Below are 12,324 nucleotides of genomic sequence, written 5' to 3'. Positions count from 1 at the left end.
ATACAAGCTCTGCGTTACTGCCTTTGGGCTTGTCCTCATCAGAAATCAGATAAAAAGCACAGTCCTCTGCATGTGCATTTCTAAAGATTGTCTGGCCCTAAGGAAGTGATATGGTGAGATGCGGTTCAGAAGGAAGCGGGCTTACATTGGATGGGTGAAAAGAGCAAGAGGGTGAATGAACGGAGAAGAGGGAGAGAGTAGGAATGGGACAGAACTGTGCGTGAGAGGAGGTATTATGCTCCAGGAGGAAAGTGCCAGGAGCTGGCAATTCCCAGGGGTTGGAAAAGGACTAGGAGGACCAGAGCCAAGCCAGACATTCCTTTAGGGAGGGTGGCATCAAACAGGGGACAGATCAGAAGCTAATTTTATCACCTTTTGTAAAACTAAGTCCTTTTGTTCCAAACAAAAACATATTTGAAAAACCTGCTGCACGAATATGACACATATATTTAGAATCACAGTTATCTCAGAAAAACCTATATGGGGGGAAGATGTGAAGATTTTTCTTTTACAGTTTTTAAAAAATTAAATTTTAGAGGGAGGATATTCTCCAGGAAAAATGTTTTTACTCCCAAATTTTTCTGAAGTGTTGCATTTTATTTCCAGATTAGACCCCAGCAGTTAGCCATGAGTTCCAAACTGGAGTATGTTTTTAGTTTTATGTCGAATTGCATTACCTCTGGCTGATGAAATCAAAGTTGGCCTGGAAAATTCACTTGAATTTGATAAACCTGGGGAAGAAACGAAACTACCCAATGGAGTTTTGCTGCAAATCAGAGTTTTAACACTCGATCGTGCTCTGAAATAGATTCCTGGTCCCTGGGGCTTGAGCCCTGCTTCCTAGATGATATACATGAATGTCCCTGTCTCTTCCCTTTTGGGTGTCTCTGTTTCTCTTTCATAAAATTAGATAAATTAACCTTGCTTTCTATATAAATCTACCCTTTTTTGCTTTTCCACAGGAAGTTTGTGAGACTCAGCTTATAAAGTACTCAAAGCAACTACAAAGAAAGGCTCTAAATGAACATTGCTAATTAATGGTCTTTCTTACCTCATCACTATCAGCAATTGTTTCTTTCTCAAATTCAACTGGGCTAGTTTTTGAAGCCTTTGATTTGCCATTCTGAAACCTGAAAAAGAGGCAAAATATCCAATTGTTTTTTTTTCTTACTCAGAGGCTTGGTCTACATGTTCTGAATCTCCCTTAGCAAAGTCTGGGAACCTGACTTCCAAGAGCCCATTCTGGGTGATCCCTAATTGCACATGTGTGGGTAGTAAAGGATACCATTCATTATTCAGCCTGAATGCTGGGGGAAAACAAAACTCAGTTTGAAGAGTTAAGCAGGTGAGACCTCTTGGACACATGGTGACAAGTGATAAGTTGATTTATTCTAAACTAGGGTTTTTAAGAAATGCAAATGAAAACCATAGTGAGCTATCACATACCTGTCAGAATGGCTATTATCCCAAAGAACACAAATAACAGATGTTGTCCAGGAAGTGGAGAAGAAAGAACCCTCTGTTCCACACCGTTAGTGGGAATGTGAATTGGTATAGCCACTATGGAAAACAGTATGGAGGTTCCTAAAAACGTTAGAAATAGAACTACCATATGACCTAGCAATTCCACTCCTGGGTATATATCCAAAAAACTGAAAATACTAATTCAAAAAGAGACATGCAATAAAATAATGCTGGGGGGAAAAAGATACATGCACCCCAATGTTCACAGTAGCATTATTTATAATTGCCAAGGTATGGAAGCAACCTTAAGTGTCCATTAACAGATGAATGGATAAATGAGATGTGGTGCACACACACACACACACACACACACACACACACACACACACACACACAATGGAATACTACTCAGCCAGAAAAAGGAATGAAATTTTGCTGTTTGCAACAACATGAATGGATTTGGAGGGTATTATGCTAAGTGAAATAAATCAGACAGAGGCAGACAAATACTGTATGATATCACTTATATGTGGAATCTGAAGAATAAAACAAACTAGGGAATATAACAAAAAAGAAACAGACTCATAGATACAGAGAACAAACAAGTGATTACCAGTGGAGAGAGGGAAGGAGGGAAGGGCAAGATAGGTGTAGGGGATAGAGGTCCAAACTACCATACATAAAATGAGGAAGCTACAAGGATATATTGCACAACACAGGGAATATAGCCAATATTTTATAAGAACTATAAATGGAATATAACATTTAAAAATTGTGAAACACCACGTTGCACACCTGAAATTTATACAATATTGTATATCAACTATACCACAATTTTTTAAAAATAAGGATTTTAGACCACTCAAGGAACTGGCCTAGTAGATTGCTTAGGAAAATTCTTTTGGGCAACTGGACTCTCATAATACCTTTGAAGACCACCTACTTTTTTGACTGCCTACTTGCCTTGCTTTCTCCACTTGGAAATGTCTCTGGCTTTGCCAATGATTAGCCAATTACTCCATGAGAAGGGATGTAGTTAGTGGAACTAAATTTTTTTCCAATTTTTTTTCTTTTTTTTAAGGGCAGCACCTGGAGGATATGGAAGTTCCCAGGCTTGGGAAACTATGCCAGGTTTCACCAGAGCCACAGCAACACCAGATCCAAGCCACATCTGCAACCCATGCTGTAGTTTATGGCAACGATGGATCCTTAACCCACTGAGTGAGGCCAGGGATCAAGTCTGCATCCTCATGGATACTAGTTGGGTTCTTAACCTGCTGAGCCACAATGAAAACTCCTAAATTTCCAATTCTTAATGACCATGCTTAGATTACTGGGTCCCTCATGCACCTAAACTCATCTAAATTTCCCTACCTAGATTTAAGGTAATAAAAATCATCAATGGCAAATATTCTCATAATCTGTATTTTCACTTACTTTCCTAACCCTCTTCCCATACCAGTTCCCTTTGGGGAAAAAAGGGAGAGGGATAAAAATTGCAATATTTAGTAACAAAGTATTTTGGATTCCTTGACTGATTACTTACTAAACCCACTTACTGCCTGAACATATTGAAAGATGCTCATTGGTAAGACTGGGTTAATGATTAAAATAAATAGCCTGCTTTCTCCTTGGAGGTTAAACTACCTTAAATTAAGTAGGATCCTGGCACTACCTCAACTAAACCTCTCTCCTTTAAAAATTAGCATGGCAGAGTGTGGACCAAAATAAGAAAAGTAGAAATAACCAAGCTATGTAGTTGGTAGGTCAACTAGCTATAGCATGGTACAAATAATCCCAATTCTAGGATCAGAGCACTTCCATCTATTGCTGGTTACAAGCTGCATCATTAACTCAGGGTAGTGGGTGACACATCGTGGTTGACCAAAATGAATTCATCCCCACTTAACATCTTCGAGTTGGTGCCTTTTTGATGTGGCCTATTACTTTATCTAATAATTAATAATATATTAGAAACTCTATTGTAGCCCTTTTAAAAATGATTCTTTGGTATCTAAAGGGCAGCCCAGGATCCTAGGTACTCTTCTTCAAGGCCATGAAAAATGCCTTGCAGCCCAGCAGGGCCGTCTTTGACAGCCTGGTGCTTCCTTTTGGTAAAGCTACTCTAGTTGCTGCATGAAGTATAGACCAAATCTGATCCAGGACAGTCAGTCATTAAACTGTTTTTCATGAGTGTCTACTCTGTGACTAGCATTGTTCAAAACAATATGGGCTACAAAATAAGTCTACATAAGGAGATTTTTATAACTTAGCTGGGCAAACAAGACTACACACTTGGTCTGTGTCCTTTGGCCCATTGCTGTTCACTGCTAAGTGGGCCAACCCGAGGCAAGTATTCTCCCAGAGGCCAAACTCAGTGCCTCTAAATAGACCACGTTCTGCAGGGTTTCAGTTCAATCCAAACATTCTTTCCTTAGCACATTTTGTGTGCCCAGCCCCATTCTTGATCCTGCATGGGAAACAAGAGCAGACGGATCAGTGTCATGGTAAAGGCATAAAATGCACAAGACATGGCTTTCCTTGCCCTCAAGGATTTAGGTTTAGTTGGTAACTGCAGTGAGGGAAGAGGAAGTTCAATGTGAAACAATAATGACAAATGCATGTAACTTATTAGGTAAGTGACTTCATTTCTTAAGGCCTCAATTTCCTCATCTGTAAAAATGGATTTAAAGGTGACATTCTTTTTTTTTTTTTTTTTTTTTTTTTTTTAATGCTGTACCTTTGGCACATGGAAGTTCCCTGGGCCAGGGACTGATTCCAGCTGCAACAATGGCAGATCCTTAACTCACTTCATCAGGCTGGGGATCAAACCTGCGCCTCTGCAGTGACCTGAGCCACTGCAGTCAGATTCTTAACCTACTGTGCCACAGCAGAAACTCTAAAGGTAACATTTTAATTCCATGAGAGTGGTCAAATATATCTACGTAAAGATGGAAATAAAACAAGGTTCTTGGAGTTCTCTGTAGCTCAGCAGGTTAAGGATCTGGTGTTGTCACTGCAGCAGCTTGGGTTACTGTTGTAGCAAGGGTTTGATCCCTGGCCCAGGAACTTCTGCATGCCATATTGTGGCCAATAAAGAAAAAAAAATTTATAAAACAAGGTTTATTGTATAGCACAGGGAACTACATTCGATATCCTGTAATAAACCATAATGGAAAAGGATATGAAAAAGAATGTATACATATAAAACTCAATCACTTTGCTGTACACCAGAAACGAATGAAGCATTGTAAATCAACTATATTTCAATTAAAAAACAAAAAGACCTGAAATCAAATTAATTCACATTTCAGTTGTGGGAGGAATTTGGAGGGGCAGCCATTCTTTAACATGTGCCTCTCCTCTCAAGACAACCAGACTCTTCCAGGTATTAGGTCTGAGAAGCTGGGGAAAGTGTGTGTATATTTTGGAATGGGGGGTGGAGGGAGGCAGGGAGTTGCTACACTCCTTAATATGGACTATTTTATTTTATTATTTATTTATTTATTTTTTGCTTTTTAGGGCCACAGGTGCGGCATATGGAAGTTCCCAGGCTAGGAGTCAAATCCGAGCCACAGCTGCAGGCCTACACCACAGCCACAGCAATGCAGGATCCAAGCTGTGTCTGTGACCTATATCACAACAATGCCAGATCCTTAACCCACTGAGCGAGGCCAGGGATCGAACCTGCATCCTCATGGATACTAGTTGGATTTGTTTCCACTGAGCCACAATGGGAACTCCTGATATGGAAAATTTTAAATGGAAGGTAAATATCGATGATATAGAATCCAGCAGTTAGGAGTTCCTGTCGTGGCTCAGCAGAAATGAATCTGACTACTATCTATGAGGATGTGGGTTCAATCCCTGGCCTCACTCAGTGGGTTAAGGATCCAGCGTTGCTGTGAGCTGTGGTGTAGGTTGCAGATGTGGCAGATCTCTCATTGTTGTGGCTGTGGCTGTGGCATAGGCCAGCAGCTGTAGTCTGATTTGACCCCTAGCCCGGGAGCTTCCATATGGCGCATCTGTGGCCCTAAAAAGAAAAAAAAAAACATAATCCAAATTTAGAGAAAAGAGAGAGGCCAGTGAGGCTTGAGGGGGATGTTTCCCCAAGAACTTGGAGCATGAGCTGGGTCTTGCAGGATGGTGTGTGAAATAGCCTATCTGGAAGGTTATTTGGTTTTTGGTTGTGTTTTGTTTTGCTCTTGTTGGATTAAGTAGTAAGACATAAACGTGGAGAGGTAGGATGAGATCAGATTGTGGGAGCCTGACATTTAAGTAGAGCTTCAGTAATGCCTCTTAGCCTAAGCGCCTCGAAAGCCCATGGTTTTGGAGGAAAGATTGATGTCCATAGGTGATGGTTTAGAGTTTATATCCAGTTTGATAGTTTAGACATAAATCCCAAATGTGATTGTCTAGAGTTTACGACTAGACCGAGCTCACCCCTGAAAGTTCCCTTCAAGGGAAATAAACTAATGAGCTCTTCACCTTTTTCTCACCTTTAGTTTTCCTGGAATTGTGAGTCCAGCTTATGTGTCTATGGAAACTTAAATAAATAGGAACCAATAAATTGGGAGGCACAAGGTTTGTGCTGCTTATTTGGAACTCAGGGTGGGAAAAAAAAAATCACACAAACACAAAAACTATATCTCAAAGACGAAGAGAAAGATGTGCTGTACAATACCTTGAAGGATATCGGGAAATCTTAGTTCAGGGAGGAAGCGGAAATTCCTTGACATGGAAATTGCCCATTTTGAAAATATTCTGGAGGAAACACAGGGAATTTGTGATGAAAGGGCAATCTAGAATGCTGAGGTGTTCTGTGTTGGAATCAGAGAATGAAAAGCCCAAAGACTTTAAACAAAAACTGCCCCAATCTGCTCCAATTTGTTGTTATAACCTATGATTCGCCAACACACACACTCACTGACATTTTCACTGTATCTTAGCCAATGTTTTTACCCTATTCTTCAAACACAGTGTGCATTTCTCTTATTCTCCAAAAGTAAAACTCTCTCCCCAACCTCTTTAAGCCACCGAGTCTTCTTTCTTCTTCTTCTTCTTCTTCTTCTTCTTCTTCTTCTTCTTCTTCTTTTTTTAAGTCTTTTTGCCATTTCTTGGGCCACTCCCGCAGCATATGGAGGTTCCCAGGCTAAGGGCTGAATCGGAGCTGTAGCCACCGGCCTACACCACAGCCACAACAACGTGGGATCCGAGCCATGTCTGCAACCTATACCACAGCTCACAGCAACGCCAGATCCTTAACCCACTGAGCAAGGCCAGGGATCGAACCCGAAACCTCATGGTTCCTAGTTGGATTCGTTAACCACTGAGCCACGACAGGAACTCCTGAGTCTTCTTCTTTATGTTACTCTTCAGACCCTTCTTCTTCTTTTTTGACTTTTTTTAAATTTTAGGGCCACACCCACGGCATGTGGAGGTTTCCAGGCTAGGGGTCAAAACAGAGATGTAACTGCCAGCCTACACCACAGCCACAGCAACACCAGATTTGAGCTGTGTTTGCAACCTACACCACAGCTCACAGCAATGTTGGATTCCCAATCCACTGAGGACAGGGATCGAACCTGCGTCCTCATGGATGCTAGTCAGTTTCAGTTTCACTGAGCCACGAGAGGAACTCCAGGCCTTTCTTCTTTAGAAGACTTTCCACATCAATCCATTCCCAAACTCTAGCGTCATGTCCTATTTTTGGTACATGGAATTATGTAGTGAATTGTTCTACCTGTACTTTTCTTATGTGCGGGTTGTTTGTTTCCTTTCCAAGTAAACTCCTTGAAAGTGAAATATGAATATGAATATGAATACATGTGTTCCACCCATAGTGCTTTGTATATCAGGCATTCAAAACCAATGTTTATTTCAATGTATTTATCAAACATGTATGACATGCTAGGCACTATCCTAGGTAATGGGAACCACACACAAATCAGATGTAATCTTTGACCTCAAGGAGCTCACAGTTTAGCCAGGAAGGGAGACAAGGAAAGAGTTGGATGCAACACATTGTAATGTCCGAGGGTTAGGGATGAGTTCAGGATGCTAGTGGAGCAGAGAGGAAGTGCACTTAACCTGGGTGAAGAGAGACTGGGAGAGGTTGGAACTAATCCCCTATATAGCCTGGAAGGTTGAGTTTACCAGGTGAAAGGGGGAGAAAATGGGCACTTGAGAAAGAGGCAGAAACACAAGCAAAAACATGAGTATAGAACAAAGCATGGCTAATTGGAATGACTGGGAATCACAGTATACTTGGAACATAAGATTTAATGGAAAGGTAGCAAGAGATGGGACTAGAGAGGAAGCCAGTGTCCAAACCCTAGAGTGACATCCATGAGTACAGAGGGGTGTTAAGTAGGGATATATTGAACAATGCATATTTTCAAAATATGTAAATGGTGGCAGCATTAGAGATTGAAAAGATGCAGAAGGCTTTGAAGAGGCTATGGCAGAACTGAGGAAGGGCTGAGAAGTTATAAGGGTCTATAATGGTCACAAATTTGGTCACAGGGGTGACCTGTCTCCTATCCCTTGATGACTTATTCAAAGATGGCCAATCAGATTCTCTTGACTAGGAATCTGAAAGTTGGATAAAGACAGAGAGATGATGATTGTAGTTGAATAACATTATGCCGTGTCCCAGACAGAATGTTTGAGCTCCACCTGCCAAGGTCCTCAGAGACACCCCAGATCTAGCCCTTCCTGAAGCATGGTTATTTGCTTTTTCCTTCAATTCTGTGAGCTTTCCCAATGTCTTTTTTGCTTAGTCAGTCCATTTCTATTGCTTGCAACAACAACAAACCCTAAACTGATAGAAGCTCTAAAACAAGGTAGTGGCAGTGAAGGAGGGTAAAAGAAGGAGATCTGAAAGATGTTAGGAAGGCGGTATTAACAGGACTTGGTAACTAATTGGATGCATGGGCTCATGGATTATGTAATCACATTTCTAGCTCGGTTACCTGAGTGGATGTAGGTGCAATTTACCAAAGTGTAGGATAAAGTAGATGGAGTCATTTTGGGGATAAATAATGAATTTTGGTTTTGGACAATTGAATATGAGATGCAGGTGGGGACCATGTCTAGTAAATGGCTTGAGTATGGATCTGGAGCTCAAGAGAGAGAGAGGTTTGGGAAAGAATTACACATTTGGGAATCAGCCTCAAGTATATGTGCTAGCTGAACCATTGCACTAGATGAGTTCAGGCAGAAGAAATGGTGGGCTGAAAAGACATTAAGGCACAAGACAGAGCTTCAGACAAAGCAAATACCAAAGGAAGAGCATCCTGAGTGGATGGTGTAGAAAATGCCGAAAAGGAGGGGCCGGAAGTTGAAGAACCAGGAGAAAGGAGCCCCAGAAATCTTGGGAAGAGATGAGAAAAGAGAGCCTCTACCTTAAAGCATCCAAACCACAACTTCCGAAGACACAGAAAAGGGTTATAAAAATCTACCGAAGCTTAATAAACAAGCCCATGCTGCCAATTGTAAGGCAGATAACTCAGATCAAAAGCTATGATGGCGTGCCCCACTGGCCGCACAGTGGGTTAATGATCCAGATGCACCTCAGATTCGATCCCTGGCCCAGGAACTTCCACATGCCATAGGTGTGGCTGAAAAAGGAACAAAACAAAACAAGCCAAAAAACAAAAAAACACTGGAGTTCCCGTTGTGGCGCAGCAGAAACAAATCTGACTAGGAACCATGGGGTTGAGGTTCAACGATCCCTGTCCTTGCTCAGTGGGTTAAGGATCCGGCGTTGCCGCGAGCTGTGGTGTAGGCCGAAGATGTGGCTCGGATCTGGCGTTGCTGTGGCTCTGGCGTAGGCCAGCAGCTACAGCTCTGATTAGATCCCTAGCCTGGGAACCTCCATATGCTGCGGGTGCAGCCCTAGAAAAGGCAAAAGACAAACAACAACGACAAACCTACAAAACTTGAGCTCATGGCAAAGCCAGGATTCACCTGAAGAGACCCTCTAAGAGAGGATAATGTGAATGCAGCACATATTCCCCACTGGCTGTCTTCTTTCCAGACACAGGGGCTGCATCCACCAAAACCCTTCCTACTACGCTTGGGTGTTGATCAGTGATGGGACCTTAGAATGGTTCCTCCTCATCTCTTTGCCTCCACAGCTTTCCACATCGGGATGGAGACCTCATAGCCTAGGTAAACACTGGGGAGTAAGGATGGGGTGCTTGGGGTGGCACAGTGCATTCTGGGAGATGTGACGTTGGCACAAAGAGGATGAAGTGAGGGTATGAGGCAGGAAGAACTCCTTGTGCAACCATTTTCTTCCTTTCCTCCTCTTTCTAACTGCTTCTAAGCAGAAACCTGCACCCTTTCCAAAGTACTGTTATGGCAGCGTCCACCCTCTTTTCTTCTGCAAAGAAAGAGTAGCGGTATATAGTGCTGAGCAAGGTAGGTAATCCCAATTTTGATTCTTGCTTTTTCAAACAGCCTGCCAGCAACATGTGGAAAGTTATCTGAGGACAAAAGGGATGTATTAAAAAGCCAAATTTATATCCAGGCCCCAGCCACAGACTCCGAGCTAGCCTTGAGCAGAAACTGACACTTTGAACGTATCTGATTCATGCATGTTTTTGTTAATTGCTTCGGAACCTTTAGGGGGAGGAGAGATGCTTGGTACTTCAAATACCTCAAAATCCTGACCGCACTGAATGCCATGGCTGTCGTTTCAACGTTCTATATTGGCTCAGATACCAGAGAACAAGGAAATAGGGGTTTCAGGAAGTTATCTCCATGGTAAAACAAAAATGAAAGCCTGCTAGAAGCTGGAGTCTGGGCAGAAAGCTTTGCCTAGCAACCTGTCTTCCATCCATAGGCAGAGTGGGATCAGAGATTAAACATTCATTCATCTCATCTGTTGACTACTACCAAATCTGAACAGAACTAGCATTATTCAGCGATGAATGAATGGAAAATGACTTGCAGAGTTAATGAATTTTATGAGGAGGAGAATGTAGCAGCAATAATAGCCACTCTGAAATAAACAGGGAGTTAAGAAAAACTGCCAGAAATAGAGGCATACAAAGAAGAGCAGGAGATTGGGAATTTGGGAAATTCAAGGTCATGAGATTTGTTTGTAGATCTATTTAAAATATGGGGGTATCTGTGCACAAGAGAGAGTGGAAATTGTCTCTCTATGCAGAACTTTCACTCAGTTTAGCACAGGAGTGTCAGGGGTATGGGAACCAAAGGAAAAACAAAAGGAAAAAAATTAAAAAAAAAATTCAGTATGGACAGTAAGGGATAGAAGGCAGTCTCAGCAAGACCTTAGAACTGGAGCTGCCCACTACAGCAAATTTTTGAATTTTTCTTTTTTTTTTTTTTTTTTTTTTTGTCTTTTGTCTTTTTGGTTGTTGTTGTTGTTATTGTTGCTATTTCTTGGGCCGCTCCCGCGGCATATGGAGGTTCCCAGGCTAGGGGTTGAATCGGAGCTGTAGCCACCGGCCTACGCCAGAGCCACAGCAACGCGGGATCCGAGCCACGTCTGCAACCTACACCACAGCTCACGGCAACGCCGGATCGTTAACCCACTGAGCAAGGGCAGGGACCGAACCCGCAACCTCATGGTTCCTAGTCGGATTCGTTAACCACTGCGCCACGACGGGAACTCCAAATTTTTGAATTTTTCAATGGATGTTATTTGGAGAAGCAAAAGATGTGTCTTCCCATTCACAGCTCCTTTCCAACCCCACCGATGCCTTTCATTCTCTTGTCTCTTTAGGGCCTTTCTCCTGATCTAGCTCAATGGCACAGAGAACAAGGTTGCAGGTTCTTAGCTTGTAAGTCCAAGCATCAAAGCCCCAGTTGTGGGAGTTCCTGCTGTGGCACAGTGGGTTAAGGATCTGGCATTGCCTCAGCTGTGGCATAGGTTGCTGCTGAGGCTTGGATATTCTCCCTGGCCCGGGAACTTCCACATGCCATGAGTGCAGCCAAAAAAATAATAATAAATAAGTAAATAAACTAAATAAATAAATACATTTTAAAAAGCCAAAACCTAATTATAAGAATGGTTTAGGAAATAGTTGTGATCAATTCAGATGCCTCCCCCCAAGAGAGAAGAATATCTGTTAATTTTATAGAATTCTACGCTAATATGAGACACACATTGTCACAATTGAGTGCCAAGACTGAGTTTACCCACTAAAGGTAGACTCCGGGCAATAAGTACTAATTTATTGGCCTCTCCGTAGGCTGAAACCAAGAAGCTTCCTCTCATCCTCTTACTTTTTGTATTTTCTTAGTCATTCCTGTTCTTCCAAATAACGATAGGCTATTTACAGTGTGATAACCAGCAATAGTGAGGTAGGATAACACACAGTCATACTAAACTATAGGTAGATAGATGGATAGATAGATAGATAGATAGATGATAGATCGATCTTCCTCTATGCTACACTTTCAAACCAAACCATATATTGAACTTTAATACCGGCAAAAGCTGAAAAAACTTCAATATTGTATATTGTAGATTTAGGGTAAGGGAGGTTGGGAATATGGAGGGAGCTCTTTAGGAAGCCTCTTTCTTACTTTCCCACTTTGCTTTCCCTCAAAAAGGAAATTCATATCACTGCTGGGGTTTCCTTTGTTTTGGGAGAGCCCCTGTATATTAAAAGATTACATGGGTGGTTTGGTGCACTCCTCTGTTCAGGCTCTGGCTCTCTATTCTCCATGTCCTCCTTTCCTCCATGGGGCAGGCTAATCCAGAAATTTGGATTTGAGTTTGGATAGAGGGAAGAGGGCCCCAGACCCAGATTCCTCTCACTATTTTAGGTATTAATAAATGGTATTTGGGGACTTCCCATTATGTCTCAGTGGTAACAAATC

General features: G+C 42.0%; 1 long non-coding RNA gene across 2 annotated transcripts in view; it reads right to left on the bottom strand.

Annotated features, from left to right (window-relative positions):
• The window catches only part of LOC106506781 (testis-specific gene 13 protein), a 539,004-nt gene that overhangs the window by 11,625 nt on the left and 515,055 nt on the right, over window positions 1–12,324 (bottom strand). Inside the window, exons 8-10 of one of the 2 annotated variants that reach the window (XR_014833845.1) lie at window positions 6,149–6,228; window positions 3,760–3,934; window positions 1,052–1,130 (exon numbers count right to left, since the gene is read on the bottom strand). This is a non-coding gene — a long non-coding RNA (testis-specific gene 13 protein). The remainder of the gene's footprint in view (window positions 1–1,051; window positions 1,131–3,759; window positions 3,935–6,148; window positions 6,229–12,324) is intronic. The other variant, XR_014833847.1, reaches the window with a different exon arrangement.

Source organism: Sus scrofa, chromosome 18 (assembly GCF_054392235.1).
Source record: "Sus scrofa isolate SSC_HxYL_T2T_F1_AM1 chromosome 18, Sscrofa_HxYL_maternal_Yorkshire_Landrace_v2.0, whole genome shotgun sequence".
Classification (NCBI taxonomy): domain Eukaryota; kingdom Metazoa; phylum Chordata; class Mammalia; order Artiodactyla; family Suidae; genus Sus; species Sus scrofa.
The sequence above is the reverse complement of the archived record's forward strand: the minus strand, read 5'-3'. Positions and strand labels throughout refer to the sequence as shown.